The sequence below is a fragment of the Pongo pygmaeus genome, chromosome 17 (assembly GCF_028885625.2).
Source record: "Pongo pygmaeus isolate AG05252 chromosome 17, NHGRI_mPonPyg2-v2.0_pri, whole genome shotgun sequence".
Taxonomy (NCBI): Eukaryota; Metazoa; Chordata; class Mammalia; order Primates; family Hominidae; genus Pongo; species Pongo pygmaeus.
Genome location: NC_072390.2, coordinates 79390613 through 79407203, shown reverse-complemented (window position 1 = coordinate 79407203; position 16591 = coordinate 79390613). Strand labels below are relative to the sequence as shown.

Below are 16591 nucleotides of genomic sequence, written 5' to 3'. Positions count from 1 at the left end.
TCTGCAAACAGGGACAATTTGACTTCCTCTTTTCCTATGTGAATACCATTTCTTTCTTTCTCCTGCCTAATTGCCCTGGCCAGAACTTCCAATGTTATGTTGAACAGGAGTGGTGACAGAGGTCATCTCTGTCTTGTGCCAGTTTTCAAAGGGAATGCTTCCAGTTTTGCCCATTCAGTATGATATTGGCTGTGGGTTAGTCATAAATAGCTCTTATTATTTTCAGATACGTCCCATCAATATTTAGTTTATTGAGAGTTTTTAGCATGAAGGGCTGAATTTTGTCAAAGGCCTTTTCTGCATCTATTGAGATAATCATGTGGTTTTTGTCTTTGGTTCTGTTTATGTGATGGATTACATTTACTGATCTGTGTATGTTGAAACACCCTTGCATCCCAGGGATTAAGCCCACTTGATCATGGTGGATAAGCTTTTTGATGGGCAGCTGGATTCGGTTTGCCAGTATTTTATTGAGGATTTTTGCATCGATGTTCATCAGGGATATTGGTCTAAAATTCTCTTTTTTGGTTGTGTCTCTGCCCGGCTTTGGTATCAGGATGATGCTGGCCTCATAAAATGAGTTAGGGAAGATTCCCTCTTTTTCTATTGATTGGAATAGTTTCAGAAGGAATGGTACCAGCTCCTCTTTGTACCTCTGGTAGAATTTGACTGTGAATCTGTCTGGTCCTGGACTTTTTTTGGTAGGCTCTTAATTATTGCCTAAATTTGAGTGCCTGTTTTTGGTCTATTCAGGGATTCAACTTCTTCCTGGTTTAGTCTTTGGAAGGTGTATGTGTTGAGGAATTTATCCATTTCTTCTAGATTTTCTAGTTTATTTGCATAGAGGTGTTTATAGTATTCTCTGATGGTAGTTTGTATTTCTGTGGGATTGGTGGTGATATCCCCTTTATCATTTTTTATTGCATCTATTTGATTCTTCTCTCTTTTCTTCTTTATTAGTCTTGCTAGCAGTCTATCAATTTTGTTGATCTTTTCAAAAAAACAGCTCCTGGATTTATTGATTTTTTGAAGAGTTTTTGAAGTTCTCTATCTCCTTCAGTTCTGCTCTGATCTTAGTTATTTCTTGCCTTCTGCTAGCTTTTGAATGTGTTTGCTCTTGCTTCTCTAGTTCTTTTAATTGTGATGTTAGGGTGCCAATTTCAGATCTTTCCTGCTTTCTCTTGTGGGCATTTAGTGCTCTAAATTTCCCTCTACACACTGCTTTGAATGTGTGCCAGAGATTCTGGTATGTTGTGTCTTTGTTTTCATTGGTTTGAAAGAACATCTTTATTTCTGCCTTCATTTCGTTATGTACCCAGTAGTCATTCAGGAGCAGGTTGTTCAGTTTCCATGTAGTTGAGCGGTTTTGAGTGAGATTCTTAATCTTGAGTTCTAGTATGATTGCACTGTGGTCTGAGAGACAGTTTGTTACAATTTTTGTTTTTTACATTTGCTGAGGAGTGCTTTACTTCCAACTATGTGGTCAATTTTGGAATAAGTGTGATGTGGTGCTGAGAAGAATATATATTCTGTTGATTTGGGGTGGAGACTTTTGTAGATGTCTATTAGGTCCACTTGGTGCAGAGCTGAGTTCAATTCCTGGATATCCTTGTTAATTCTGTCTCATGGATCTGTGCAATGTTGACAGTGGGGTGTTAAAGTCTCCCATTATTATTGTGTGGGAGTCTAAGTCTCTTTGTAGGTCTCTAAGGACTTGCTTTATGAATCTGGGTGCTCCTGTATTGGGTGCATATACATATTTAGGATAGTTAGCTCTTCTTGTTGAACTGATCCCTTTACCGTTATGTAATGACCTTCTTTGTCTCTTTTGATCTTTGTTGGTTTAAAGTCTGTTTTATCAGAGACTAGGATTGCAACCCCTGCTTTTTTTTGTTTTCCATTTGCTTGGTAGGTCTTCCTCCATCCCTTTATTTTGAACCTATGTGTGTCTCTGCACATGAGATGGGTCTCCTGAATACAGCACACTGATGGGTCTTGACTCTTTATCCAATTTGCCACTCTGTGTCTTTTAATAGGAGCACTTAGCCCATTTACATTTAAGGTTAATATTGTTATGTGTGAATTTGATCCTGTCATTATGATGTTAGCTGGTTATTTTGCTCATTAGTTGATGCAGTTTCTCTCTAGCATTGATGGTCTTTACAATTTGGCATATTTTTGCAGTGGCTGGTGTCAGTTGTTCCCTTCCATGTTTAGTCCTTCCTTAAGGAGCTCTTGTGAGGCAGGCCTGGTGGTGACAAAATCTCTCAGCATTTGCTTGTCTGTAAAGGATTTTATGTCTCCTTCACTTACAAAGCTTAGTTTGGCTGGATATGAAATTCTGGGTTGAAAATTCTTTTCTCTAAGAATGTTGAATATTGGCCCCCACTCTCTTCTGACCTGTAGAGTTTCTGCCAAGAGATCAGCTGTTAGTCTGATGGGCTTCCCTTTGTGGGTAACCCTACCTTTCTCTCTGGCTGCCCTTAACATTTTTTCCTTCATTTCAACTTTGGTGAATCTGACAATTATGTGTCTTGGAGTTGCTCTTCTCGAGGAGTATCTTTGCGGTGTTCTCTGTATTTCCTAAATTTGAATGTTGGCCTGCCTTGCTAGGTTGGGGAAGTTCTCCTGGATAATATCCTGCAGAGTGTTTTCCAACTTGGTTCCATTCTCCCCATCACTTTCAGGTAAACCAGTCAGACGTAGATTTGGTCTTTTCACATAGTCCCACATTTCTTGAAGGCTTTGTTTATTTCTTTTTACTCTTTTTTCTCCAAACTTCTCTTCTCACTTCATTTCATTCACTTTATCTTCAATCACGGATTCCCTTTCTTCCAGTTAATCGAATCGGCTAACTGAAGCTTGTGCATGCGTCACATAGTTCTCGTGCCATGGTTTTCAGTTCCATCAGGTCATTTAACGTCTTCTCTATGCTGTTCATTCTAGTTAGCCATTCATCCAATCTTTTTTAAGGTTTTTAGCTTCTTTGCGATGGGTTCAAACATCCTCCTTTAGCTCGGAGAAGTTTGTTATTGCCAATCTTCTGAAGACTTCTTCTCTCAACTCGTCAAAGTCATTCTCCGTCCAGCTTTGTTCTGTTGCTGGCAAGGAGCTGCATTCCTTTGGAGGAGAAGAGATGCTCAGATTTTTAGAATTTTCAGCTTTTCTGCTCTGGTTTCTTCCCATCTTTGTGGTTTTATCTACCTTTGGTCTTTGATGATGGTGACGTACAGATGGGGTTTTGGTGTGGATGCCTTTTCTGTTTGTTAGTTTTCCTTCTAATAATCAGGACCCTCAGCTGCAGGTCTGTTGGAGTTTGCTGGAGGTCCACTCCAGACCCTGTTTGCCTGGGTATCACCTGCAGAGGCTGCAGAACTGCAAATATTGCAGAACAGCAAATGTTGCTTCCTGGTCGTTCCTCTGGAAGCTTCGTCTCAGAGGGGTACCCAGCCGTACGTATGATGTGTCAGTCGGCCCCTACTGGTAGGTGCCTCCCAGTTAGGCTACTCGGGGGTCAGGGACCCACTTGAGGAGGCAGTCTGTCCGTTCTCATATCTCAAACTCCATGCTGGGAGAACCAGTACGCTCTTCAAAGCTGTCAGACAGGGACATTTAAGTCTGCAAAAGTTTCTGCTGCCTTTTGTTCAGCGATGCCCTGCCCCCAGAGGTGAAGTCTACAGAGGCAGGCAGGCAGGCCTCCTTGAGCTGCAGTGGGATCCACCCAGTTCGAGCTTCCCAGCCACTTTGTTTACCTACTCAAGCCTCAGCAATGGTGGGCGCCCCTCCCCCAGCCTCACTGCCACCTTGCAGTTCGATCTCAGACTGCTGTTCTAGCAGTGAGCGAGGCTCTGTGGGTGTGGGACCCTCCAAGCCAGGCACAGGATATAACCTCCTGGTGTGCCCTTTGCTAAGACTGTTGGAAAAGTGCAGTATTAGGGTTGGAGTGACCCGATTTTCCAGGTGCCATCTGTCACAGCTTCCCTTGGCTAGGAAAGGGAATTCCCCAACCCCTTGCACTTCCCAGGTAAGGCAATGCCTCGCCCTGCTTTGGCTCAGGGTCTGTGGGCTGCACCCACTGTCCTGCACCCCCTGTCCGACAAGACCCAGTGAGATGAACCTGTTACCTCAGTTGGAAATGCAGAAATCACTCGTCTTCTGCGAAACTCACCCTTAGAGCTGTAGACTGGAGCTGTTCCTATTTGGCCATCTTGGAACCTCCCCCCTAAAACTGAAATTCTCTATGCCACCCCAGACCTATTGAATCAGAAATTGCGGAGGTAGAACCCAAAGATTAGTGGTGCTTAAATAAGGCTTTCAGATGATTCTGATGCACACTACAGTTTGAGAGCCACTGGGGTGGAGTATCAGTAAACACTGTTTCACTTTTTTGTATTTACCTATAAGGATGTTTTGCACATGTGAAATCTGTTGCAATGAATACCTAACAATAATTATGTAGAAACTTTAGGTCAGATGACAAGTATCCAAGAGCCATTCAAAACTTCAAATATTCTTGTCTTTTTAAATTATATGTAGTATTTTCTATTTCCATTTCTGCTGTTGTATATTTCCTAGATCCTAAAATAATAGTTTTCTCTGAGGACACTCAATCCAGTTATGCCAAGCACAATCATTTATTAAATATTTATTATTTAGTTCACTGTGAAACAGCCCTGAAAGTTTAGATAGAGGCCAGGAAGGTGTATCTATTTTAGGTTGAGATTCCAGATTCAGGATCCTTTCTTCAGCAATGGAGATGTACTTCAAACATCTATCAATTCACTAATAAATGTTTCAGACTGTCAGTGTCACTCATCCTTCTACCACCTGGAACAAACAGTGCCAAAGCATCTGATAGTAAAAAATGTAGGACTGGAAGAATCATTAAAAGGTTTTCTTTTTTTTTCCTTTCTAATTTTAATTACATTTCTTTCTTTCCAGTAGTCTGACTTATATCAGACACTGAAATTACAAGATCTTGATTTACAGCATGAATAGTCCCTTATGTTCCATGATAAAAACACTTATAAATGAAAGTACATAAAGTTATATATTCCTGGGCAATGTGGCTACTCTGAATGACTGGAGCCCAAGCCTTTTGCTGCAATATTATGCTTACAAATGTGGGTGAATGTGCATAAGTAAATGGTTCTCAGGAAAGATCCTATCTGGGTATCTTTGACTTTCTTGTAATCACTTTCACAGCCTTCATAATATGGCATATACCTAATAATCCAGGCATATAGGGAATGTGTAGAGATGCATGCATAATTCATGGATAAATGAAGTTCTGAAAATAAATTGTTAAAGCTCATGGTAGGAAATGCAGCCTTGTGGCATGATGTTATTTGTGCTGCTTGTATGATAATTGTGTACAATTCAGAAGAGCACAGTGATTTTGTAATTAAAGCTTGATACACATTACCTTTAATTACTTAAGGCATCCTCGCTTGAAGGCATCTGTGTGTGTGTGTGAGTATGCGCATATGTGTTTCTGTGCAGAATGATTTTCAGCTTCTAAAGAGAGTTATCTTCCTACTGATAAAGTACTCAGCTGATCCAGTTCAAATTCCCAGCTTGAAGTGAGGGTAGCCAGAGTTAGAGAGAAAAGCAAGATACAAGAGAGACAAATTAAACCAAAAGGTATCTCTGGATACTCTTTAAAGAAAAATGGTTTTATCAATAATGGGCAGCAAAACTTACATCATATTGAACTTGTGCTAGAGAAGCATTCTCTTCACAAGAACAGATAGAGGGGAATAGCAGACACAGGGGCTACTGGAGAGTGGAGGCTGGGAGGAAGGAGAGGATCAGGAAAAATATCTAATGGGTACTAGGCTTAACACCTGGGTGAGAAAACAATCTATACCACATAACCCCATGACACAACTTTACATATACAGCAACCCTACATATGTACCCCTAAACTTAAAAAAAAAAAGGAAAAGCATTCTCTTTATTGCTAGACAAATGCTCTGATAAAAGGAATGAAGGTGTTCATACCCAGTAAGTGATCACTCACCTTTACTCCCAGCTCAAAATTTATTTTCTCCTTGAGCATTTAAGTGGCAGTGTACATGGTTAGAAATGATTGACTTTCATGGTTTATTTAGTTTATTAATATAGTAATCTATAGCCATCTGGGCTAGATCTAAAGAAAATTATACAGGGGCAATGTCCAATTCCAATGCCTATTTATTCTCCTTCAAATACCCAGCCACATCTTGCCACTCTTTGGCTCTCTAGTTCTTCTCACTCAGCCTTACCTGGGCCTGGAGGATGCATTTGTGCTCACTCTGATCAAGAGGGCAATCTGGATCCCCGGAAGCCAAGTGCAAATGACAGAAGAGTTATATAGTTATATGCTCTTCCCATGGGGCATATTTTTCATAGCTTTTTTTAACTTTTTTCTCTCTTTTTTTTAAAAATTAAATCAGTTGACAACAACTGATAATTATTGATAAATCACATAAAAATCTGGATTTTTGGCTCCAATTGAAAAGTTTAAATGGCTAGCCATGACAGGTTTTCTTTCCTGCAAGGGACCACTCTGTTGGAGAAGCTGCCCCTTTAGAAGGAGGAGGAGGGCTGTGCACTCCAGAGGGTCCTCAATATTAGCTACTACCACCTTCCTACTGAGGCTGAGGCCAGCATCCATTTATTATCAAGCTTCTACTGTTGCTTTTTATAGACCTGATTCAGTTTATACACTTCTATGGCCTGCTGGCCACTGTAGGCATTTGAGTTTTTTTTAACATCTGCTATAGGTATGTTTTTACTTTTCTTGCCAAGTCACTGGCCCTATAATCTGTAGATAAAGCCAATGAGTGTCCAGCATCTTATTCCAGCCACGTCACCTCATAACCAAAATATCAGTGACAAAGGTTACAGGTTTCTGGCTTTATCCTTTTTAAATATGCAAATAATATTATTCACACCACCTTCTATGCTTACAGCAATAAATTCAGTCCTAATTGTAAAGTTTCTGGGAGTTAGCAAAGGCAACTTGGGTGCAAGGCTTACTGAGTGAACACTCTCATTTTTCTCTATCAACTTTTGCTCAGAAGCTTCACCCCTTCTGATCACCTGGGGCTTGCTTGTCATGAACTCTTTTAGTTACTCCAGCTCCATCTGATACCTGTTTTCTCAAGAAATGATCTCAGTCCTCCCTTTATTGCTTTAGACAGTTGACAGCATGAGGCTATAACACTTTGTTATGGTGGTAGACATTTGTTGATTACCTTGGTGATAAATCAGGGAAATTAGAAGATATAACTTACAACTGGAGATCAGGAAGGCTAAGCCAAGTGAATCCTTACTCTTTGGCTTCTTAAGTGTTAACTTGTCACTTAAGTTATCTGTACAAATTGTTTGCTATATACAAAGTGTTTGTCAAAGAAAGAGTAAGGTATTTATATCAGCGAATCCTAAGGATGGTGTAAAATTGTGAATATATTGTATAAGACCCAGAAATCATAAAGAATCCCAGTTGGCATCTGTAATATGGTACTATTATTTTTAAACAAATATGAGACCTGGCTGCAACAACAGAAGTACTGCTTTGAAAGAAAGTATTGGTCATTGGTCAGACAACTGATAAAGCACTAGTTCAGTTTGGGTCTCTATAATGGTCAAGCTGAAGAATAATATGTATACAATCATTTTAAATAATATATAATATATACAAAATCATTATATATGTTATATATAATTATATAATTTAGCTCAACTACATAGTATGTTTTTTACTACATCATGTATATACATACATATGTATGTGTGTGTGTTTTGTGTGTGTATCTATCCAGCTATTTATCTATGATGTAATTAAATAAACCATAGAGGATAAACCCCTATAAGGAATGACTATGTGTTCTTGGTTTCCTGGTGTTGCCTACAAATGGCACTAAACACTGGACAGTGATTCCTGGTGACCAACCCCAGGCCAGCAGTGCATGTGGCTCTCATAGCTCTTTTCAGAGCAACCATTCTCCACTGTCCAAACAGAGGACCCACTGGGCATTCATACAGCCTCTACCAGCAGGGAAGGGAAGAAATAACTCATGAGTTCCTGAAGCACAGTCTTAAAGCAGCATTGCTGCTGGCTTTTTAGAAATGACCACCTGGGAGTGCAGCAGATCTTCACAGCAGTTCTTTTTTTGAAATGACTTCATATTAACTTTGAATTTGAGGCTAAAATGTTAAACAGCAGCAGCCCCTCTGGATCCAACTACAGCTATAAATATTCTGTTTTCCAGATTGAAGAGTTTCATTTTTCTATGTCTGGATACTAATGCAAGAAGATCAGAGTGACCATCAATTCTAGAGCACGTCTATATATATTAAATTCAATTGGACTATACCCCCACCTAGCATTTGTTCCTAACTTTAAAAACAACACACCAGCTGGGCACAGTGGTTCACGCCTGTAATCCCAGCATTCTGAGAGGCCGAGGCGGGTAGATCACTTGAGGTCAGGAGTTCACCAGCCTAGCCAACATAGTGAAACCCTCGTCTCTACTAAAAATACAAAAATTAGCCAGGTGTGGGGGAGGGTGCCTGTAATCCCAGCTACTTGGGAGACTGAGGCAGGAGAATCGCTTGAACCTGGGAGGCGGAGGTTGCAGTGAGCCGAGGAGCTGAGATTGTGCCACTATGCTCCAGCCTGGGTAACAGAGTGAGACGCCATCTCAAAAAACAAACAAAAAAAACACCTAAATGCCACACACACACACACACACACACACACACACACACCAAATCTAAGTCCTAATTCTTGGCTCTTAGAAGAAAAATAAGAGTTCCTCTCACCAACACTTCTCAACAATTATAGTGAAATCACATTCATCTGTGAAGAATTCAGAAAATGTTGTTTTAAAATTGTTCAATTACCCATGTTTTGAATGATATAATTTTTTAAAAATAATGTTAGTCCTGCTAATTTTTATTTTAAGGATCTTCTGAGACACAGAGGGGGTACATCTAATCAATGTGCACCCACAAGCCTGCTATCAACATGTAATATATGGTATTTATGAAAATAATCTTTTATATGTGTTGGAGATAAGTGGTTCACCACATTTGCCCCAAGATCTCTTGTCCCTTCTATCCGTGTACAAGGCCACCATTGGAAACAGTTACCATGGTGAAAGACCCCGTGGCAATATCCCCAAGCAGTCTTGCAACATCACCAACAGCTCTAAGGAAAGATTCACACAATTAGAGGTAGGCAAGGACGACACCTGCAATGCGAGATGTTAGTATCTCTGATATTAGAGACCTGATATGGGTTGGATCTGTGTCCCCACCCCAATCTCATGTTGAAATGTAATCCCCAATGCTGGAAGTGGGGCGTGGTGGGAGATGATTGGATCATGGGCGAGGCTTCTAATGGTTTAGTACCATCTCCCTAGTGCTGTTCTAGTGATAGAGTTCTTACAAGATCTGGTTGTTTAAAAGTATGCAGCATCTGCCTCCTCTTTCTTGGTTCTGCCCCTGTCATGCAAGGTACCTGCTCCCACTTTGCCTTCCACCATGAGTGAAAGTTACCTGAGGCCTCTCCAGAAGCAGATGCTGCCATGCTCCCTGTATACCCTGAGGAACCGTAAGCCAATTAAACCTCTTTTCATTATAAATTACCCAGTCTCAGGTATTTCTTTGTAGCAATGAGAGAACAGACTAATACAAGACCTTTCACATATTTTGTCTCCTTAATGCCACATCATGAGTGTTTCTCTTCTCCATCTAAGAAACTCTCTTGAGGTGTAAAGACATTGCCCCTAATTTTAGTGGATTTAGAAGGTTTTCACTATAGGCCCTTACACCGCCAGACAGCTACACAAAGAGTGCATGTATTCCCCATATAATGTATGTGCCAGACGAGATAGGTCAATGTGTGTTGCAAGAAGAGATTCTTCACAGCAGCCTCAGAGGAACTTTCAAGAAAGCTTTTAAAGAACATTGCCCTTGGTCTGATGACCTTAAAGTTATAGTTAAATAAGTCCTCAGTGATTGGTGCAAAGGCAAAAGCCAGATGCAGTTCTGAGACAAGGAAAAGGCCTAGTAGGAGATGCAATTGTCTAGGCCCAGTTTATTGAGAATTGAAAGTTATTTGGGTACCAACCACATGCCCCACTTTGGAAAGGAGAAGTCTAAAAGGAGTTTCAAGAGAGATGGGAGTCATTACAGCCTTCCTGCAGCAGGTCCAATTTGGAGTGCCTTTCCTTTTCCAAGATCATCTTCCTAAAGAGTGTGGGACTCCATGGTTGCAAAGGCCAACCAGCACAAATGGGTCCCAGGCATGGGAACCAGGCTAAGGTAGCCCAGGAATTCCTCTCATGATGAATTCTGGAAAGATTAGCCTATGTATATCTGGAAAGATTATACATATACATATACATGGGAACTAGGCAAAGGCAGCCCAGGAATCACATCTGCAAGAGAATTTCTTGGGACCCTAATCCAGATTCGGGTTCCCTTTTTCACAAGGGAGGACATTTTCTGATTTAGAATTCTGTATAGCAGAGCTCTCCCTCCAGACTTCAGTAGAAAAGAGAGATGAAGCTGTTAACTTCCTCATTTTACCTTACCAGGCATGTCCCCACCAAGTTCCCATCACCAACTTTGCTACATTAGTGTTCTATGCACTTGAGCTTCCACAGCTTCAACTACACACAGAACATCTTCAAGTGCTTATGTCCTTGGAGACTAATTAACCTCAGATTCTGTAAGGTGAAAAAAGCAGCAGCGGCCTTTACATCATTGCAGATAAATCAAACAAACTGATGTAAATCAGTAGAGCTAGGAAGCAAATATCCAGCTTTTCGGAATTAAATGGAAAATCTTCCTTGACGTCTGAGGCTTGATATCTTTCAGCAAAGATGACAGTCCTGAAACTGCCTTTCCAGTGCCAAGTGGAATATAAAAAACAATTCAGGGCATCATTTACATATCACACAGGCACCTCAAGCTGGCAAGCTCCTTGCTTAGTAAAGAAAATACAAAGAAAGTGAGGCTTTGGGGATTTGCCCTGGGAATTTAAGTTAGTAGGGTAGGTGCTAGTTGCTTAATTAAGCAGCGTTGGGCATTGAAGGGTTAAGGGAAGGAGCAAAGTTTAGAAAAGAGTTGTTTTCCTTCTCACTGTTCTCCATTTATCACCTCTCACCATGAGACAAAGCTCTGAGCAACCAGAAGCAATGATTGTGCAAATTATTTTCTTTCAAACATTGAAGTAGTGTTGAGTTGAGGGGAGGAGGTGGTAAGAATGGAAACAAGATTAAAATACACAGATGTGTTTTTGTGATGCAAGGAAAATCAGCTCTTATAACAATTACCTAAAACTTAGTAAGACTTTCACTATAATAAGGGGCTTTTAACTCTTTTAAATCTCATATATTTCAGGAATTGATTCTTACTTGATTTATTTTTCTTTCTTACACCCCATTATTTAAGATATTCGCTTGCTTTTCCTAGCCTACAAGGGCATTCCCTATACTTAACATAGTGACTGACACATAGTAGATACTCAATAAACATTTACTAAATAACATACCAATTAATTAAGTCCACATGCAATAATTTGGATTTCAAAGTGAGCTTTATTATTTATTAACAAGGAGAAGGAGCAATAAAATTCTGGAAAGAGCTTTCTCATTAGACTCATAAAAGCTTAATTCAAATCCTGGTTTTGTCAATCAATAACTACATGATCTTCACCAAACCATGTCATTTAGTCTTCAAGTTCTTCACTTGTACAAGAAAAAAAGCAAAAGAGAGAGGGAGAGAATTAGTGAAAGAGGAAGGAAGAAAAGAAGGAAGGAAATCTCATAATAATAATAAATATCAATGAGTGCTTAGTATAGACACTGTTTTGAAATATTTACATGCATAAGCTGATTTAATACTCTAAACAGTTATCATTCCCATGAGAAAATTGAGACACAGAAGTTAAGTAATTTTCCTAAGTTCACACAGATGGTAAGTAGCAGAGATGAAATGGAAATCCAGGCAATGTGACTCAAGATACTATTTATCACTCCCCTAAAAAACACACATGTGCACACACATACACAAACACACACACAAACTGCTTCCTCTCATAAGACTAATACACTACCTCTTAAAGTTGAGGTGGGGATTGAGTGAAATAAGACATCTTATGAAGAGTCCCATCAGTGGTGTTTCATCAAAGTTCTTTTCATGTTCTTTTTGTGAAAATGCACAATAAGCTTTTCTTTACATGTGTGTCTAAGACTAACCTTGTTATTTGCATATCCATGTCCATAGCAGGGTTATCACAGTCGCCAAAATGAAGAAGCAGTCTACGTGTCCATCGACAGACAAATGAATAGACCAAATGTGGTATATACATACAACGGAGTACTATTCAGCCTGAAGACGGAAAGAAATTCTGACACATGCAGCAACACGGATGAACCCTGAGGACACGACACTAAGGGAAACTAGTCAAAAAGGTAAATACTGTATGATTCCATGCATACAAAGTACTTAGAGTAGACAAATTCATGAAGACAAAAAATAGAATGGTGCTTGCTAGGGCCTGGTGGGGGATAGGAAATTGGGAGTTACTGTTTAATGCTTATAGAATATTCATTTTTCAAGATGGAAAAGAGTTCCGGAAATTGGTTACACAACTATGCAAATGTACTTAATGATATTGAGCTGTACACTTAAAAAATTTTAAGATGGTAAATTTTATGTTATGTAATACCACTATTAACATCAAATAAAATTTTAATAAGGAAACTTTCACACCAAAGTGTCTTTTTGAACTAGCACATAATAGCATAATAGGTGCTCAATAAGTATGCCCAGTACTCCCTTTCAAATGTGTGTAGACTCACCTTAAAGTTAGTCCACAGCTAACTGTCCACCAACTTTCGTCTGTGGACAAATAAGAGATCACCTAAGAGTCCCGATGGACTTAGCTGGCTTTTATTGAACGAGGTCTACTCAGAATTCCACAGAGGGCCCTGGTGGCTGCTTCAAAACCAGTCTTCATTTTGCAATCACCATAAACAGAACTGACCCTAAATGTGAGAGAAATCAACTGCCTATTCTCCTCGCACTATCTCAATCTAAATTACAGATTCCTGAAGTTCCATAACCTTCTGAAATTTGAAAATCTCATCAAATTGCTAAAATAGCAGATTCTCTTTCAGCAAAGAGAAAAAAATAAAGGGCTACTAGGAGATAGGAAATAGGGTATAGAGACAACACTTACCAACGATTATATTTCAAAAGCTGAGGTTTCTCAAGCACCATGACTAATTTAGATATTCTAATTAAATGTAATTGGGACAAAGCAAAGGCTCACCCAAGCAAACTAGGCAAAGTTAGTTTTCAGCAACTTTTATCACCCCTCTCTAAGGAATGAAGGGCCTCCTTCTGATGGATACCTTCATCTTGGTTACTCTGTGGTGTAATCCCCCAGCTCCACTGAGCTCTTCCCAACTCTGGTTAAATCTGTTCTCCATTAAGACTCTGAGAGGATGTTAAACTCAATCACACGCTGACACCAATCACTAAGAGACTTAACTGTTACCCCAGGTAGTGAGCATCTCAGCTTTAAAATCAAATAATATTGGGCTTCAAAGGAATCTCAAAATGTCATCTTACTAATTTATCCACCTAATTAAAAGAATTTTCTCTGTAGTTCCACTTCCCACAATCATAATAATGCCGCTACCTAAACCCTTCCAGCTATTGGCTACCCACTGTATTATAAAAACCATTTCCAGGTCTGATGGCTTTGCTTATTGAAAAGTTAGCCCCAAGGTTTAGCTATATTTATTCAATGTCTTTATTTCTGTCATTTTAGTTCATCAGTTTCTAAGCTCTTCACATTCTTGTCAGTCTCCTATGAATACAGTAATCACAAATGAAAAATAAAACTGTAGGCCCCACAGCTGACTGACCAGATCTACTCCCCGCCAAGGGGACCCCAGAAAAACCTAAACAACTTAATTCTCAGCCATGACAGACAGGCAGGTCAGACACACCTCATTATACTCTGTCTTTTGGAGTTTGAGCATAACTGACTGGCATTAATATTAAAACAGAGATTTTAAGACTCACAAAATAGGCTCCTTGTGGCAGTCTTGATACCCCTACTAATCAATGTAAACATTGATGTTGAACACGCCTTAATGATCTGGATACTTCTGGAAACTAAACTTATGTTCTAGTTTATGTCCATAAAACGATACTTAAAAAAAAAAAAAAAAAAAAAAAGACTGATCAAAAAAATGCCTGAGGACTTTAGGGGCTCAATATGAGATGCAAAATTGTAATAAAGACCCAAGACTCTGCAAGGCAAGGGTTAAGCCAAACACTACAAACCATAAAATCTTGTTAAACAAGGTTTTTAATTAACCTTATATAACATGGTTTACTTTCCAACCTTACTTTGGCACAGCATCACAGATAGCAGATCCTGAAGGAAAATCGTAATATTTTACCCCAAAATGTATTTCTTCAACACATTTTTAAAAGGCCCTGCAAAGCCATTTTTATGGCAGAAATTTGCATCTGAAAACTCTCTCCATTAATGTAGGAGGCCAGGCCTTCCCTTTCTATGCCTTTCCCAGACCTAGGAGAAATGAACTGAGAATCTGACATTCTTTTTTTTTTTTTTTTTTTGCTCAGAGCCTTGCTCTGTCGCCAGGCTGGTGTGCAGTGGCGGGATCTCGGCTCACTGCAAGCTCCGCCTCTCAGGTTCGAGCGATTCTCCTGCCCGTCTCTCAAGTAGCTGGGATTACAGGCGCGCGCCCAGCTAATTTTTGTATTTTTAGTAGAGACTGAGGGGTTTCACCATGTTGGCCAGGATGGTCTCCATCTCTTGACCTCGTGATCCGCCCGCCTCAGCCTCCCAAAGTGCTAGGATTACAGGCGTGAGCCACCGCGCCTGGCTGAGGATCTGGCATCTTTAAAGAGACATTTTACCATCTATCCTTTCTGAGGGCTGCCACCCTGAGGCTTCATCTGCATAGTGAGTCTTTTTCTCCATAACCCCCTTATCTTGATCCTTGCTACTGACTTTTAAGTCTTTAGTCAAAGCTTAACGCTTCCAACCTACTGCCAGTCAGAAAATTTTTGAATCCACCTATGATCTATAAGCTTCCACTTCAAGATATACCACCTCTTTAGACTGGAACAATGTATACCTTCTATGTATTGATTTATAATTTTACCCACCGTTTTTGTCTTCCTAAAATGTATAAAACCAAACTCTAACCAGAACTCCTTAGGGGCACTCCCTCAGGACCGTTCCAGACTATCTTTGCTGGGCCGTGGTCACTCATATTGGCTCAGAATAAACCTCTTTAAAATGTTTTACAGAATTTGTTTTTTTTCCATTAACATAATTGTTATTATGCATATATCGGGAACTAAGGTAGGGGCTTTAAATTAATTATTATATTAGTCCTCACCACAGCCCTATAATACTTTCTAATGATAAAAAGTAGTCCGTCACTAAAAAGATGGTTATTTCTAATGACAAAGGAAAACAGGCATACAGAGTTAACCAAATTGTCCAAAGTCATGTGTTCTTTAATTGACAGAATCATAATCTACTCTAAATCCTACCTTTTACATTAAGATAAATTACTTCTTACTCATTCTGATAGGAAAATGCTCACTATCATGTATTTCTATTTTCTGTATTTATTTGATACACTTAACATGTATATTATTATGAAATACGTGTATATAATTTATTTCTACATATATAAATTTATATACATATATAAATTTATCCATATATGTATACATATTTGAACGTATATAATATACAAAATAATATTTATATATTATAAAATATATAAATATACACAAATATATTAAAATATATTAAAATATACTTGTGTATATTTTATTTATATTATATATAAACAAATGCGTAAGAATATGTCATAAGATATATTTGACATTATATTAATATTTAATAAAGCTCATTTTGAAAATGACTTTTACCTATATCTCAACTCTGCTATCAGGAATCAAGTAAGTTTGCAGTCCATAAATGGGATGGGCACCGAATAATCTTGCAGGCCTAGAATAGAATTAGCAGCAGGAATCAAAGAGCAAAATGCCAATAGAGAGTTGAAACAGAAAAACAAACATCATAACCTAAATTTCTTGTGACTGAGTTCTTTCTCAGCCATGTGAAATGAATATGCAATTCCATTCTTAATACCCCTACTAATAAATGTAAGCATTGATGTTGAACATGCCTTAATGATCTGGGATACTTCTGGAAACTAAACTTATGTTCTAGTTTATGTCCATAAAATTACAGTAAAAAAAAAAAAAAGACTCTAATCAAAAAATGCCTGAGGACTTTAGGGGCTTGATATGAGTAGTTGGTGACCCAGAAACCTCCAAGGTGACACCTAATTACAGATACATATTAATACTGGTAGCATTACAAAGTGGCTTTTATTAATAAACTCTGACAAATCAGAGAATGGGTTGTTTGTAGGGGCGTAGAGCAGAAATAGATCTGGGTTTTTTTTTTGACAGAGATTTAAGAGAATCTAATTATGAATCAGAAAAATCTCACCTTAAT

At 39.0% G+C, this 16591-nt stretch overlaps 1 long non-coding RNA gene across 1 annotated transcript in view; it reads right to left on the bottom strand.

Moving 5' to 3' along the window:
* Positions 1-4897: 4897 nt before the first annotated feature.
* Positions 4898-16591, bottom strand: part of LOC129019066 (uncharacterized) — a 333700-nt gene continuing 322006 nt past the window's right edge. The window contains exons 7-10 of the long non-coding RNA XR_008495495.2: positions 15997-16075; positions 12258-12437; positions 5704-5778; positions 4898-5576 (exon numbers count right to left, since the gene is read on the bottom strand). This is a non-coding gene — a long non-coding RNA (uncharacterized LOC129019066). The remainder of the gene's footprint in view (positions 5577-5703; positions 5779-12257; positions 12438-15996; positions 16076-16591) is intronic.